The sequence below is a fragment of the Perognathus longimembris genome, chromosome 12 (assembly GCF_023159225.1).
Source record: "Perognathus longimembris pacificus isolate PPM17 chromosome 12, ASM2315922v1, whole genome shotgun sequence".
NCBI lineage: Eukaryota > Metazoa > Chordata > Mammalia > Rodentia > Heteromyidae > Perognathus > Perognathus longimembris.
In genome coordinates, this window is record NC_063172.1 from 46677675 (window position 1) to 46694331 (window position 16657).

A 16657-nucleotide genomic window follows, 5' to 3' on the forward strand; every position below is an offset into this window, starting at 1 on the left:
TTCTTTAATGGTGAATGTGAATTATTTAAAATAACTTTTATACCTAATATCTTCCAAAAAGAACATTGACATAGGCAAGGTATGTTTGATAATATATTTTTAAAAATTGAAATTAGAAGCAAATCCTATAAATGTAACAGTTTCAGATACTAGTGTGCTCATTACTTTTTACTATTTTACTCAATAGGACACATTTGACTTATTTTTGTAAAACAAGGATTCTCTTTTCCTACTGATGTTCTATTGATATTTGAAAAACATAATTATTTTCAACAATCACACAGGAATTTTTGTTTTTGCAACAATCACATGCTATCTCTCATTAGGTCTATATGACTGACTAAAAGCTTTTGTCTTGGAGTTTGAATTTGTAATTTTTCAAATACAATATTGCAATTAACAGTCTGAAAGAAATCCCTCATCAAATTAGAATCAGCTGGCAAATTTGGGCCTTAGCTAATTAACTGTCCTCTCAAGAATTTTGCTGAGAAATGAACTCAATTTAAAATTAAATTAATTAAATTAAATATATTCTAATTTCTGATAGCTCAAAACCCATTAATTTCAGTTAAGCTGGTACAATCCAGCTAGATCTTGCTTTTTGACCTGATAAATCTCTGTCTCAAGCAGTTATGAGGTTAACATAGCAGACTACAAAGAGTATGTATGAAAAAGTTGCAGATAACAGGAATTTGTCCTAATAAAATTATATATAGTTCTAATTCAAACATGCAAAAACGGACTCTTACTTTTGTTTCTTCACCAGTATCAGTAAACTAATTGAAAGAAGGACGTCTCTACTTCCTTTTTATTATTTATTTATTGTTAGAGTGACATACAACAGTGTTATTACAGTTTCATATGTAAAGCAGTGAGTACAATTCTCATCCAACTTTTTACCTTTTCTCTCATTTTCTCCACCTTCCTCCTTCCCCATTTCCTTCCTCCTCCCTCCTCATGAGATGTTCAGTTGATTTACAGCATATAGTTGTGCAAATATTGCTGTTGCATTGGTTCAGCTTTTATCCTTTGTCTCTCCTTTTTGATGTTTCCCTTCCCTTCCTTGTTTCCAATAAACATACATACAATGCTCAGCGTACAGAAATCAGTAACAGTGACATTATGGGTAATACCCTGGGGAAGAAAGACAAAAAAAAGCACAATTTCACATGGTATGTTGAAAAAAATAACGGCAATGACAAACCACTTATTACCATAACTTGGAGTTCATTTCACTTAGTATCATCTTATATGTTCATATCTACATAGCTATTGAGATACTTTGATCTTCTGCTAGGACTATCCTAGATGTGTATTAATTATTACCAATGAGGCAAACCATAGAGTCTACATTTTTTTTTAGTCTGGCTGACTTAGTATTATTTTTCCAAGGCTTTCCATTTCCTTACAAATGGGGCAGTGTCGTTCCTTCTGACAGAGGCATAGAATTCCAGTTTTTATATGTACCACATTTTCTTAATTCATTCATCTACTGGGGACATCTGGGTTGGGTACATATCTTAGTGATGCCAAATTGTGCCTCAATGAACATAGTTGTGTTGGTGGCTTTAGTGTGGTCTTGCTTGTACTCTTTTAGGTAGATGCCCAAAGTGGGGCTGCTGGGTCATTGTTTTTCCTACCATCTTCACTAAAGAGATTCATATAGCAATTTTCAGTACTAGGTACTTCAGAGAACATTCTGATGTGAACTTCTCTATTTACATACCTCCTCTCTGAATGCAATTTCTTATATGTCACTATCCCTAGAAACATCCTTTAGTCTTGCCATTAAACAAGGGAATAAATAGACAAAGCTGGATTAAAATAAATATTTTAATTAATTCTTTTCAGAAATATAATTTGTTACTATGTGAAAGATTTTAAGTGACTACAGTTGATAACTATTTATTTTATTCTTGGTGACTTCTAAAACATTGGTTTTTTAGTGTATTCACTACAAAAAAACGTATGTGATTAAATCCACATAAGGAATTTGACTTAGTCATTCCATATAAAAATAAATAAGAAAATAAAGGGAGAGACAGACAGAGAGAGAGAGAAACAAGAAAGAAAGAGAAGAAAAGAAAGAAAGAAAGAAGGAAAAAAGAAAGGAAAGAAGGAAGGAGGGAAGGAGGGAGGCAAGAAGGGAGGGAGGGAGACAAGAGGGAGGGAGGGAGACAAGGAGGGAGGGAGGAAAAGGAAGGAAAGGAATGGAAAATGGAAAGGAAGGAAAGCACTGTATCTTATTTGAGTACATTGGAAACTGTATACAGGTATTAGAGTTAGGAAACTGAAAGGGAATACCAAAATCGAGAGACACAGGGTAAAAAAGGCAAGCGATTACAAAAGCAATACTTGCAAAACTGTTTGGTGTAAATCTACTGAACAACTCATGGGGGGAAAGGGCAAGGGGGAGGGGGAGGGGGAAAGAGGGAGGAGGTAACAAACAGTACAAGAAAGTTATCCAATGCCTAACATATGAAATTGTAACCTCTCTGTATATTGTCAGACTGATGTCTGACATAAAATTTTTTTCAAAATTCCTCAAAAAAACAGAAGAAAGAAAAGGAAGGAAAGCAAAAGAAAGGAAAGGAAAACGGGGGGTGGGGATATGGCCTAGTGGCAAGAGAGCTTGCCTCATATACATGAGGCCCTGGGTTCAATTCCCCAGTACCACATATACAGAAAACGGCCAGAAGTGTTGCTGTGGCTCAAGTGGCAGAGTGCTAGCCTTGAGTGGGAAGAAGCCAGGACTGGCCAAAAAAAAAAAAAAGGGGGGGGGGGGGAGGGGAGGGGAGGGGAGGGGGGGGGAGGGGAGGGGAGGGGAGGGGAGGGGGAGGGGAGGGGAGGGGGAGGGGAGGGGAGAGGGGAGGGGGAGGGGAGGGGGCATGCAGGCAGGCAGGCAGGCAGCCAGGCAGGCTAGCTTAACTTAATCCGTTGTCACAAAAATTGTAGTGTTGACCTAGGTGGGCAAAATGACTCAGACAACACATCTAATATGTGTTGAGAAATTAAAAGACATTCTTAGTACCATGGACATTGCAAGAGGATAATTTTCTCACATTCTACAATTTAAAGACCCAAGTACATTGAGTGTTTGGATTATTTTTATGATTCCATATAGCCTGTGTAAATATTATTACAAAACAAATCATATAGTATCAAATCATGTTCCTTGAAATAATTTTTCTGAACCTACTATTGTTAAAGTCATTTGAAAGATTTCTAATGCAAAAAAATTTAAATATTTTTCCTCCAAAAAAAAGCATAAAATAGAAAATCAAGAGTAATCACTATATAGTAAATATATAAATATAACTAGGGAATATATTATTCAGTAAATCTTGAAGAAACATTATATTTACACAAAAATAGCATTCATATATAATTATCAGCAAATGCAATCATGATATTTAGCAGATTTCATTAGGCTTTAGGGTATAAAAGATAATAATAAAAGATAATACAAAGTATAAGAGATAATAATTCTGTGGAAACATTGAACCTTGGTTTTCAAATACCTGTAATTAGTGACCATTTAAAATTTTAAAGCAGATTAAGGGATTAAAACAAAGTAAAGAATATCTATGCAGTTTTCAAGTATAGTTTTCATGATGGTGGTGCCACACTCTGAATTATATGTTGATACTAACATTTTCCTATATATTGAATTTCTGGCTTTATTATTATAGAGGAAACAAAAAATTTGCAACATTTTTTTCATCAAATATTTAGCCTGTAAGTTTCTATGCATATTTGTAATGAAATATAACTTTCCATCCTCTTTTTTATATTTATGATTTTTATTTCAGTTTAAAATCAAAATTTCTTAACTTCCACAGAGTTTGCCCATAGAAGAGTTGTAAATAAATCACAACTCATTCTCTATCTCCTATTTTATACTAAAATACAGAAAACATAGCAAATAAAGTAATATAAAATAAATAATACACACTTTAGAGAATACCTTTATCCACAGGTTGAGTCTATGTAGCTTCCAAACTAAGCCAAAGTGTAATTTTCAGAGTATCTGCAAGAGATGTCTCTGTGAATCCAAGTGCCTCTATTCAAATAAGGTCATGAACTTTTCAAATTTCTTCTGGCATTTATTGCATGAGTTTTCATGCTTCGGTGCAAAAGAGGAAAATGTTTTTGTGTTTTCTGTTTTTTTTCTTTATTAGAAAATTTAGTAAATATATTGTAAATAATTTGCTTTCATCTTCCATCTATGTCATCTTTCTTTGAATGGTCTAAACAATTGACTGAGCTCCTAAAAACTTGAAAAGTTTATAAAATTGTTTGAATAATTACAGAAAATACATAATATTTTATGCAAAATAATATTATTATAATTTTTAAAGAAGAGCAAACCATTATGGAAATTTGTATAGAATGCTACCTTCAATAAGGCACTTTAAAACAAAAATACATCTTGAAAAGAGAAATCATCATTATTTTTTAGGATAACTTGTGCTTCATCATACCTGAAGTTTGCCAATATAAAATGGTCTAACCTTGCTGAGTACACACATTAGACATTGTTTCTGATGACTATGATATTTGGATTAAGGTAACTATCCAGACAAAATACCTTAGACCTATGTTCTCATGCCAAGACACACTGAACATTTAAACTTTTTAGTACAAACAAGGAAAGAAAAAGTGTAGCTATAGTATAAATATGCACACCAATAAGCCTCAAATACATTGACCTATGTGTCTGAATGTAGACATCTGATTAGCAAGAGTAAGGTCCTTAGTTCAAACTCCAGTACTGTCAGTTACAATATATAGTCATTTTTAAATTGTGGAATTGGAATATATCTTTGGATGTTTACTAAGATTTCTGTACTTAAACAATTTTTGTGTGAAAATGATGCAGATGTACCTATATAAATGAGGTGTACTGCATAGAAAAGTAAATTTTACTTCCTTTATGGTGTATTACAATCTCTGTTATGTAGGGCAAATAAGATAATATACTTCATTTACTTAACACAGAAATTCTCAGACAAGTACATGGGCAAGTAAAATGTTTAAATGGAATTTATAATTTAATGGATGAATAGAAGTGACTGAATGAATATCCCACAAACATTTGGAATATACCCAAGAAGTTAAGGATAAGGTTTCATCAGAAATTTTACAGGCTACAGAAAAAGATAAGTAAGCCTATATCATGAGTCTGTATCATACAATAAAAAGACTTGTGCATACAAAAGCGAACAATGAAAACATGGAATGCAGACAAAATTAAACAAAATGAGAAAAATATTTGCAAATTGTATAAATTTGCAAATAATTAATTTAAATCAAATGTTCTTTTTTCTTTTCTCTTTCTCAGAATAACATTCTTCAGATTTTTTAATTTACTGCTTTAATTTTTCTTTTACCATTTTCTTTTGTCCCATTCTTTTACTATCCCTTTACCCTTATTATTTTTTTAAGTTTTAAGATATTCATATGTTTTTGCCTCTTTGTGCTTGTTTGTAGTGTAGTTTTCAATCATGTTTTATTGTGTTTATTATACATCTAATTTGTTTTGAAGGCAGTGTTATTGTTAAATGTGTTGGGTTTTTTTTTCTCTTCTTTAGGTGAAAAAGGAGATTGAGTCCTCTAGAGAATGCTTTTCCCTAAGAAGCCACATGGAAGTGGTAGATATTTACCCAACAGTTACATAAACCTCACCACAGAAACACAAGGAGACACACAAGGAAACACAAGGAGACACAGAAACACAAAGATCAGAACTCTTCTCTAAACTCAACCCAAACATATGAAGCTGGATGAAATGATAGATGAAGAATTCAAAAGACTAAATTTTAAGAGTGGCCTCCAAAGGACACCTCTGGATGGAATAACAATAACAAACTAGGATATAAAACTGTTCAATAAGAGAACATAGAAACATGAAGCATCAATCTTGGAAATAAAAGCAGAACAAACTTTGAAAAATAATTGAATTTCTTATGTTACACTAGATAAAGAAGAAAAAAGTATATCTGGAATTGAAAACAAGGTTGATGAACTACTACATTAAGAACAAAAATTGCATAAGAAATTATCACTAGAACATACAACTTTTAAAAGGGGTATGATTGAAAGTCCAGTTTTCTACAGAATACTTTAATGAACTCAGTTTATTAAGAAATATACAATTGATGACAAAATTAATATCTAAAAGATTTATTTCATAAAAACAGAAAATTTTCCCATGAAATATAAATTAATAGGACACAAGGAAGTTACAGAGTAAGAAATATATTAGCAGTTTATACATTTAAAAATTGATTTGTGCGTGAAAATCATAAATGTTGAAATGGAAAAAATTCCTAATAAAGAATAAAATATGACAAAGTTATGTTATTAAAACTATCCAAAAACTAAAAATCCTATGAAAGGACAAATTCAAAATAAGTTGTAAATGAAATACTGCAACTATTATGTGATGTTTCTACAAATTTAGCCAAATTTTAACTAGAGTTCCAGCTGTTATCAAAGGTAATATGTAACTGAAACTCACAAATTTCTGGTAAGGTTATACGTGTCTAGCTCGCTGTGTAAGACTTGGAATATTTTTACAATAATACTTATCCCACAATCTACGTAGTTCACGCTATATAAAATACAAAGAGAAATGAGTGCATGTATCCATTTTGATGTTTAAGAGCAAGAAAATGGAAAAGACTAAAATATGCTTCCAAATGAATGGATAAGTGACTTTAGAAATTATCTCAACTGCATTCCACTTTGCCACTGCTTTTGAGACACCCATTTTTGTGATGTGTCAGTCAAGCCCAACAAGGGCTCGAATTGAAAACCAGTAGCTGCATGCAGACCTGAGATTAACCTCATAGGCCACATGTTTACTAAAGAGGTCAACATTAAAAAGATTTGAATGAGCAGACACTATTTTCAAAAGCATAAACATATACAAATACACTGAAAACTCTATTGCTATAAAGTCGAGGATATGGGAAAATAATAGCCAACTGAAATATTGGAACCAGTCTACATATTAATTTGATTGATTCAATGCTGATGCATACACAGTTTGAACATCCCTTATCTGAAATGCTTTGATAACAAATGTTTAGATCTGTGCCAATGGCTCATGACTATAATCTACTAATTAATGACACTGATATCTGAAGATTCTGGTTTGAAGCCAGCTGGGGCTGGAAAATCCATGACACTCTTACCTCTAATTACCACCAAAGTGAGCAAAGTGGGCTGTGGTTGAAGTAGTAGAGTGATAAGCTTTGAGCGAAAAAGTGCAAGGACATGTTACAGGCCCTGAGTTCAAGTCCCAGGACCAGTCCTCCCCCCCTCCCCCAAAAAAGGAGGAAATATTTAGATTGTGTGATGTGCAATCGTAGAGATGAGATAAAGATCTGACCAAGAAATGTATTTGTGTTTTAAGGACACTTTATATACTTAAACATAGGAAATAATTTGTTATAATTTTACTGACATCTAGCATATTAATGTGAAATTTTACATTTGTGGCATTATATCAATGTTCAAAATGTTTTACTTTGGGTCACTTTGAATGTTACCATTATAGATACTGTATCAAGGTAGATATATAATATAAGAGGGGAGACATACCTTAATTTGTAGGATGTTTGTTAGCTCATACTAGGACCTCAGTTTGATCCTCACACTGGAAAACAAACACAAAAAGAAAATATTTAAAAAGCATTCAAACATCATATTGTAACCTAGAAGTATATTTCCAAGAAAAGATGACATATTGGATTACAAAAAAAGACTAAAGTTCTCAAAGAAACCTTTAGCAACTATCAACAGAAAAATACATTACAGATTTTTAGAAAGTGCTATGAAAATTAAAATTGAACATGCAAGTGTTATATTTACTTGAAACATTATTGTGAACTCAAGATGAACATCTGAAATATGCACACTATTTATACTGTGATACATCTTGCAACACTTCTTTTTCAAATATATTTTAAATCTTTTAATATATCTAGTGCATTTAAATATTTTAAATATATTTTATTTTTATTGTAGAAGTGATGTACAGAGGGGATACAGTTACATAAGTCAGGTAATGATGCATTTCCTCTTGGGCCATATCACCCCATCCCTCACTCTCTCCTAGGTTTTCCCTCCCACCCCAACCTACAAATTGTATTTTCCACACAATGTCTAGTAAATACCACTGCAGTATTTGTTCAATCTTTGTCCAACATTTTCTATGCCCCCCACTTACCCTCCCAAAGATGACAACAAAATAGCAGCCTCAACATCGACAACAAACCTCTTGTTTCCATTTCTTGGAGTTCATTCTGATCAATATTATTTTATTTCACTCTATGCATATAACTACTGAGCTCTTGTGATCCACTCCTATGACTATCATTCTTTGGTCTCAGCCTGCATAATTTATATGTCAATGTGTTTTTTTTTTTTTCTTTAACCATCCAGTCTGTTTACTTGTAGATTTATAGACACATTCTAGAGTGGCCGTAATTAAAAAAACAACAACAAAAAACTAATGAAAACAAATGCTGTCAGGAACTTGGCCTTTGGCCAAAAGGAAATTCTACTACACTGTTGGTGGGACTAAAAAACTTGTTCAAACACTCTGGAAAGCAGTAGGAAGGTTTCTCAAGAAATTAAACATAGCGCTACCTGTTACCCAGAAACTCCACTTCTGGAAGTTAATCAAATAGACCACGAACCAAGCTACACAAACACTAGCAGCACAACCATGTTCATTGTAGAAGTGTTTATCATTGTCAAGATATGGAATCAACCCAGATGTCCCTCAGTGCATGAATAGATCAAGAAAATGTGATACACACACACACACACACACACACACACACACACACCAGAATTCTACTTTTCCGTCAGGAAAAAAAAATATTGTATCGTTCATAAGGAAGTGGAAAGACTTAGAGGAAAGTATATTAAGCAATGTAAGTCAGACTTAAAGAAACACAGGTTGCATGGCTTCCCTCATCTGTGGTAACTAGAATGTACAGAGGAACGTATAGTGTATAGTGTGAGGGTGAAGTAATATGAACCTGAATGCAAGGTTCTAACCTGTTGCAGAAAGCACCAGTTTGGGGCTCAGCAGTAAAGCGTCTGCGTCGTAAGTGCAATATCCTGGGTTTGGTCCCCTGAACTCCCCACAACAAAAAACAAAAGGTACAATGGAAAAAAAAAAAAAAAAGAAAGGGAAGCTATTGTTTGGAAATTTAGAGAAATGGTTAGATAAAAGAGAGCTGGTAGAAAGGTATGATTAAACAGCTACTCTAAAAGAAAAATTTGTTGAGCATATTAATAAGAATTTATTTGATGTGGATGAAAAGAAAAGAAAGACATAAAATATTCCAGCTGCAGATAAATGGGGTCTGTTCATTCATTGGAAACTGAAGGCAAGGAAAGAGGTAATGTATTTATGAAATTTATATGTCCAAATCTGTGCCAGGTGTTTTACATATGCTGTGCTATTTAATCTTGATCATATCCCTGTGTGATACACATATTTATTTCCATTTCACAAATGAAAAAAATGAAACTCTCACAGGTTATTCAATTTGCCCAAGGTCAAATGGCAAGGAAATGGAGATGCCCTGCTTGAAGCCAGGTGTGCTAGATTCGAAGGCCATGCTCCTTTCATTTCAAAATGGATTCTAATACATCACATTGCATCTGAACATTGTGTTTTGGTGAATGGTGATACCATTCACTAAAACAGGGAATTCCAAAAAATTGTTACGTTCTGAAAAGAGAGAGAATAGTTTTTTTAGACACTATGTAGCTTTTTGGAGCTATACTTTTAAGACCTTAAAGTTCTAAAAGCATGCTTTCCCGGGATGGGAATATGGCCTAGTGGCAAGAGTGCTTGCCTTGTATAGTTGAAGCCCTGGGTTCAAATCACCAGCACCACACATATAGAAAACAGCCAGAAGTGGCGCTGTGGCTCAAGTGTCAGAGTGCTAGCCTTGAGCAAAAAGAAGCCAGGGACAGTGCACAGGCCCTGAGTTCAAGCCCCAGGACTGGCCAAAAAAAAAAAAAAAAGTATGCTTTCCAATATAGTCTAGCTTGGCTATAACTACACAACTTACATTAATTAAAATTTAGTAAAATTAAAAATTAGCATCTTCCTTCATAACAGTCCCATTTTAAGAATGTATGCATATGTGGAGCATGACTGCCATATTGGATGGTAAATATGTATAGGTTTTAATGTGTCATTATGAATAACTTTACCAGATAGTGGAGTTCAAAAACTTAGATTCGCCATTGTTAAAATATAATGTATTATTCAGAGAAGTAATCATAGTCATCAGAATAATAAATCTTTTTTCTTCATAGGTATGATGCATTCTTGAAAAATTTTGAACAGATCATTTTATTTGATCCTTAATGTGGATCAATAAAATCAACAGTTATTTTCTTCATTTAAGAACATTAAGCCTCAGAATACGTAATCAGAGTAAGTAGCCTCAAAAACTAAATGCAAGGAGCCTAGTACCAAAACTTAACTTCTGTAAAGTGGTAAAAAAAAAAAAACACATTGAGAAATAAGAGCCTGTATGGCAATTAAAAATGAGTAAATAACTACAAGACAGTGGTGTAAATAAATCCCAAGGAAAAGTTTTCTATTATGGTGTGTCAAATCTTTTACAAATGTTTTATGTGTAGAGAATGAGCTATTGGATATATATTGAAGGATCTCTACTGACCTCCCAGCATCTCTCTCTCTCTCTCTCTCTCTCCCACTCCTCTCATACACATATATACATATTAGTGTTACTGTTATTGCAAAGATGATATACAGAAGGGTTACAGCTACATAAGTCAGGTTCATTTCTTTTTAGACAACTTCATTCCTTCCCTTGCTCTCTCCCAGTTTTTGCCTCCCCTCCCATTCCCATGCACAAGTTGTATAGCTCATTTTCAAGTGAGTGTCTCATGAATACCATGATTGCATTTGTTCACCAGTGTCTTTCAAGTAGAGGACTGAGTCAAATTGTGGAAAAAGTTTCCACCATCAAGAAATTAGAGGTGGAGTCAGAAAAAGCTATTGGATGATGAAAAGAAGTTAGAAGACTGGATTATACCTGTTTAGTGCATCGAGGTCTGAATATTGTAACTAGACAAATGAGAGGCTATTACTTAAGGCATCATCTTTGGGTAGCTTTAGGTGGCAACAATGATAAAACTAAGTTTTTAACAGAATAAACCCATCACATACAGGAAAATAAATGACAAAAATGTAAGCATGCTTAGAAGTTTTCTGAGTATTATTTTCAATGCTTATTTTTTATGAGTTAATAAGCTATCTCCTTTGTGCACACTCATCAGAGGACTTTTCATTATAATCTCCACACAATGCAAACATAACTCCTGATTGCCTCTGTGCCACTCAAATAAATCAAAAATTGTACAGCATCTCAGTGAGTCTCACAATGTCCAGAAATAAATGTTATTTCAGTGAAGTAATGAGTTTTGGCTGGCATCTGCTGAATTTTTTAAATTATTTTCACCTCTACTTTGTGAAGTTTAATGAAGAAGAAATATCTGCCCCTTCCCTTCCTCCTGTTTCTAAAATAACATAGTGATGAAGTCTACATTGCAAATTAAATATTAATTACTTGGGAAAACAAATAAATGAACAAATTTATAAATAAACAAATAAGTTTTCTTTGATCAAAAGTTGAGCAGGTTAAGAGAAATGATACTTTAAAAATAGGAAAAAGCAGAGTAACTGTGGCTATGCCTATAATCCTAACAACAAAGGAATATGAAATTTGAGAATACTGCTTTGAAACCTGTACTGTCAAGAAAGTATATTAAACTGTTTCTCCAAGTAGCTTTCAAAAAGCTTGAAGGGCAGCTGCGGGTCAAGTGGTAGAGTGTTACTTTGTGTGAGAAAGCTCAGGGATAGTGACTAGTCTCAGAGTTCAATACCCAGGACTGAAACCAAAAAATTAGAAAAGAAAACAAAACTAAAATATTTCTATTTAGGAGATCTTTTATTATCTTGACTTCAATTTTTTCTATTCATTTTATTTTTTTGTTTTTGTCCTTTTCTCTCCCTTTCAATAAGCATGAAAAGTTGAAAAATAGAATGTTCCTTTTTGATAATTCAGAAACTCTCAAGTAAAATGGTATCTGATTGTCTAAATTCTTTTTTTTTGTTGTCTAACGTACTTATATCTAAAGAACAAATATACATTTCTTATTAAAATATAACATACATACCTAAATATTCTACACATTAAGTGACAATGGTATTTATCAGATTGACGATAATCTACCCATTACATTGCACCATTAAAACAGTATATTTACGTGAATATAACCTTGTTGTTTAATAACTTACTTTTATCTGGAAGCACTGGGGATTGAACAAAGGACTGCATGCATGCTAAGAAAGCAGTCTACCATTTGATGCATGCCCCCAGAACTTCAGTTATTTTATTTTGGTTTTGAAACAGGGTGTTGCTAAATTTGCCAGTGCTAGCCTGAAGGTCTTCATGAGCTCCCCCACCATAGTATTGCAGGTGCCACAAGACCTAGCTGCCTAATGCTACTCATACATTTCTTTATCCAATTGATACTTTAGTTGAAACTTTTAAATTGGAATACTATTTTATTTCCTCCCACTTTTCCATTTCTGAAACATTTGATGTAAATATATATTTATTTTCACTTGCTTTCAATTTGTAAAAATATCAAGTTGTTGTTCAGCATGATTTCATTTGAATAGTATAATAAAATACAAATCAGTGGTCTGACCAATTAATTTTGTCATTATTTTCAAGAATTTCTGTCACTAATTTTAGGAACTATGGCTTTTGCTCTTATAATTTCACTGTAGAAGACAGAGATAAGTAGGATAGGGGTTAAAATACAGATGCAGGAAAATGTATGAGACCCTGTCTGAAATATAACTGATACCATAGTGATATTAGGGCATTATATTTGATAGAGCAACTCTCTCCAACAAAGATAAAGTCCTGAGTTCAAACTAAAGTATAAGAAAAAATATTCCGTTTGAAATTTATTTTGGTAAATTCTGAGAGGTGGGTTTGCTGGTCTATTACTTGTTCTATTCTTAGGTTTTGAAGAATCCATATTGTTTTCTAGATCAGCTATAGTAGTTTATATTAAAATAGTAGATTTTGACTCCAATCTCTCTACATATTTGACACAAGTTACTATTTTCTATTTTTTTTCTAATTTTCACATAATGGGTTCTAGATGATATGTCTGTCTGTGATCCCTTGCTGGGTAACAATACTAAACATGTCTCCACTCTCATGTTCTTCACATCATTGTTCACAATAACCAAGAGCTGGAAACCAGCTGAATGTATCCCCGCATGAATAAACAAAAAAGTAGTACATATCTTTTCCATGCAAGGGAATATTCTTCAGCATTCAAAATAGAAATGAAGTTGCTTGTGCCTCAATAAAAGATATCCTTGAAGAAATTATGCCTGGTGAAATTACAGAAGTTCTCAGATGGTCAGATCTTGAATGAATAATGTTGAGTGAGACAAGCCTAGAGCACAGAGGACAGATCATGTCTGTAAAATAACAAACTTCTTTTCAAATGGTATTTCTACATGTTTTGGTCAGTGACTTTACATCATGTCTCTAAAACCAAACAATTACTAAATAAACATAAAAAGGTCTAGGATAGACCTGCCAGGAGCACAATAGCTCAACAGCTACATACATATGATTATATAAGATGAGGCTAAGCTAAATGAGCTCCAAGAGATGGAAACAGGAGGATTTTACTGTAGTCATTATGTTTAATGTAATAGGTGAATTTCCTTTGATGTACCCCTGTGGTCACTGTATATGATTCTGGTACACTGGATATTGTATATATGCTTATCTGAACTGGGGAAGGGTAAGAAAAATGAAGGAGGGTGTAACAAATATGACAAGAAATATACTCACTACTTTATTGTGTAACTGCACTCTCTCTGTACATCACCTTATCAATAAAATTTAATTTAAAAAAGTTCTCAGGAGTCAATTGTGTATAGTATCAAAAATAGTTACATATAGAAGCAGGGAATACTGTTGTGGGTGCTAGGTGTTCTGGAGAAAAATGTAGCTGGATATTCAATAATCCAAAGTTTAATTAGGAAAGATAAGAATGTTCTAGAAATCTGCTATATGACAGTATAGTTAGAGGGCAGTGGAGCAAGAATGGAAGAAGAAAGCCTAAGCAAGACAAGAAAAAGGAAGGGAGAGGGGAGGGAGGGAGGGAGGAAATAAGGAAGGATATTTTAAAAATCCTTTGTTGGGCTGGAAATGTGGCCTAGTGGTGGAGTGCTTGCCTAGCATGCATGAAGCCCTGGGTTCGATTCCTGAGTACCGCATAAACAGAAAAAGCCAGAAATGGAGCTTTGGCTCAAGTGACCAAAAATAAGCCAGGGACAGTGCTCAGACCCCGAGTCCAAGCCTCAGGACTGGCAAAAGGAAAAAAAATAACTCCTTTGTGAATTGGAAAACAGTCATATCAGAAATCACAAAACATTTTAATGTGATAATTTAAGGGAAGGGGAGATAAATCATATGAGAGTTAGCAGTAGTAGCAAGAGATTGACTGGCCTGTATTAGCTTTTAACTCCTGTAAACTACGAAATGGAAAATTAGACCTAGTCCAGTTCCATATCACTTTGTTTTGTATAATCCCCAAGCTTAAAATCATTTTGCAGATGGATGTTTGTGATTGAGTTGATGACAGAAAAGCATACCTTTGCCTCCCAGTTAATAAAAACATTATTTCTCAGAAAGATCTATTCTATCATTATTAGCTAACATGTATGGCAAAAATACACTCTAGGGGCTGAGGAGATAGCCTAGTGGCAAGAGTGCCTGCCTCGGATACACGAGGCCCTAGGTTCGATTCCCCAGCACCACATATACAGAAAAACGGCCAGAAGCGGCGCTGTGGCTCAAATGGCAGAGTGCTAGCCTTGAGCAGGAAGAAGCCAGGGACAGTGCTCAGGCCCTGAGTCCAAGGCCCAGGACTGGCCAAAAAAAAAAAAAAAAATACACTCTAATGTAATAGCATTATCATATTTTGAATGTGATCAGTAAAACTATTTTGAAAGTCAGTAATCTCTTTTATTGTGTCTGGATAGTATTCTTGACTTTAAGCACTTGCCAAGCAAAGACCTAAAGACTGATCATTTGTGTCTTTACAAAGAAAGATTGACAACTGACATACAAAAAATAAAGCTCTCTCTCAAGAGAGTGAACGATTTGATTTTTAATTATTGTAAAAGTACTTTTCCCAATCGGTCCCTCAAATGAGACTTGTACAATAAAGATGAGGAGCTCTGCGCTCTTTTTAATATTTCAAAAAGAATATAAGTTAATTTGACATTTTAAATTTAAGTGAATTAATGTTAAGATTAGTTATTTTATTTGGGATCTATAAACCACTATAGTAATATTGGTTTATCATGTGCCAGTGGGAAAACTTATTTTTTTTTAGTTTATACAAAAGATAATGACTTAAATGAAATTATTCTTAAGAAAACATACAGAACAAAATCTATTGGAAATGAACAAGAAACAAACAAGTATCATAAGAGGAAATTGCAAAACTGAGGATAATCCCACTGAGCTAATAAAACAGACTAACAGATCAAAGTGATGTCTACTTGCATGATAAATTTCCCAGAGAATAAATTTTAGGAAAGAATTGAAAGTCATCAAGTTTAAAGAGAAATAGGTGCACCAGCACCAACTTTTCTATTTCCCTTTTGTAAAGTCATTCCTCTCAAGGTAAGTTAAACAATGTATCATACAAGTATTACCTCATAAACAGCTCCAGATTTTGAGACTGATAATAGAGAAATATCCATTATTCTTCCATTAAGCTACACGTTTGTTCATTCATTTATTAATTGAGTATTAGTCACTTAAAACAATAATAGAATACCAACAATCTTCCAAATAATGTGTAATAAATGAAAAAAATTAGAACCGTATTTTGGTTAACTGTAAGTAGACAAGATAATTTTTTAGCAACCTACACAAGTAAATATATTATACATATTACGTGTATGTATTATACATAGTATAGGTAAATTTTACAAGGAAAATAATAGCAAGTACTTACAAAACAGGTATCTTTCCAGTTTTATTTTGAAGTTAAAACATTTTTCATTGTAAGCAGGTTTCATTTTTATATTTCCATACATTCACAGCATTATCCTTTGAAGTAATCTACCTTCTCAACTGTATTCTAATTCCTCATTCTATTTTCAAGCAGCATTTGGTAGGTTTAATTGTGCAATTCATGGAGAGCAAGAGAGAGAGAGAACTTTTGTCATCATTTGCATGAACTTTAGATTCATTTTCCTAGGTAAAAATAAAGTACTTCCTAGTATCTTGTTATTTTTAAAACACTATACACAATCTCTAATAATTACATTTACCAAGTTCTGTATTTTTATACTTTATTTGATTCTTATTGCCATGGTAATGTACAAAGGAGTTACAGTTACATATGTAAGATGATGAGTACTTTGTCCATCACCCAGATTTTTCTTCCACCTTCCCTCTTCCCCAATCCCCCCTCCCCCAGTTATACAGTTGGTTTACAGAACATTGTCTTCTAAGTGTTGCTGTTG

At 33.4% G+C, this 16657-nt stretch overlaps 1 long non-coding RNA gene across 2 annotated transcripts; it reads right to left on the reverse strand.

Annotated features, from left to right (window-relative positions):
- Nucleotides 1–1100: 1100 nt before the first annotated feature.
- On the reverse strand, nt 1101–16420 carry LOC125360939. 2 transcript variants are annotated; one of them, XR_007212836.1, is made up of 3 exons: nt 16144–16420; nt 7612–7666; nt 1101–1134 (listed from the first exon to the last, which is right to left on the reverse strand). It is a non-coding gene; the product is annotated as an uncharacterized LOC125360939 (long non-coding RNA). The 2 variants fall into 2 exon arrangements; XR_007212835.1 differs by lacking the exon at nt 1101–1134 and adding an exon at nt 3969–4030.
- Between the last annotated feature and the right edge of the window lie 237 nt (nt 16421–16657).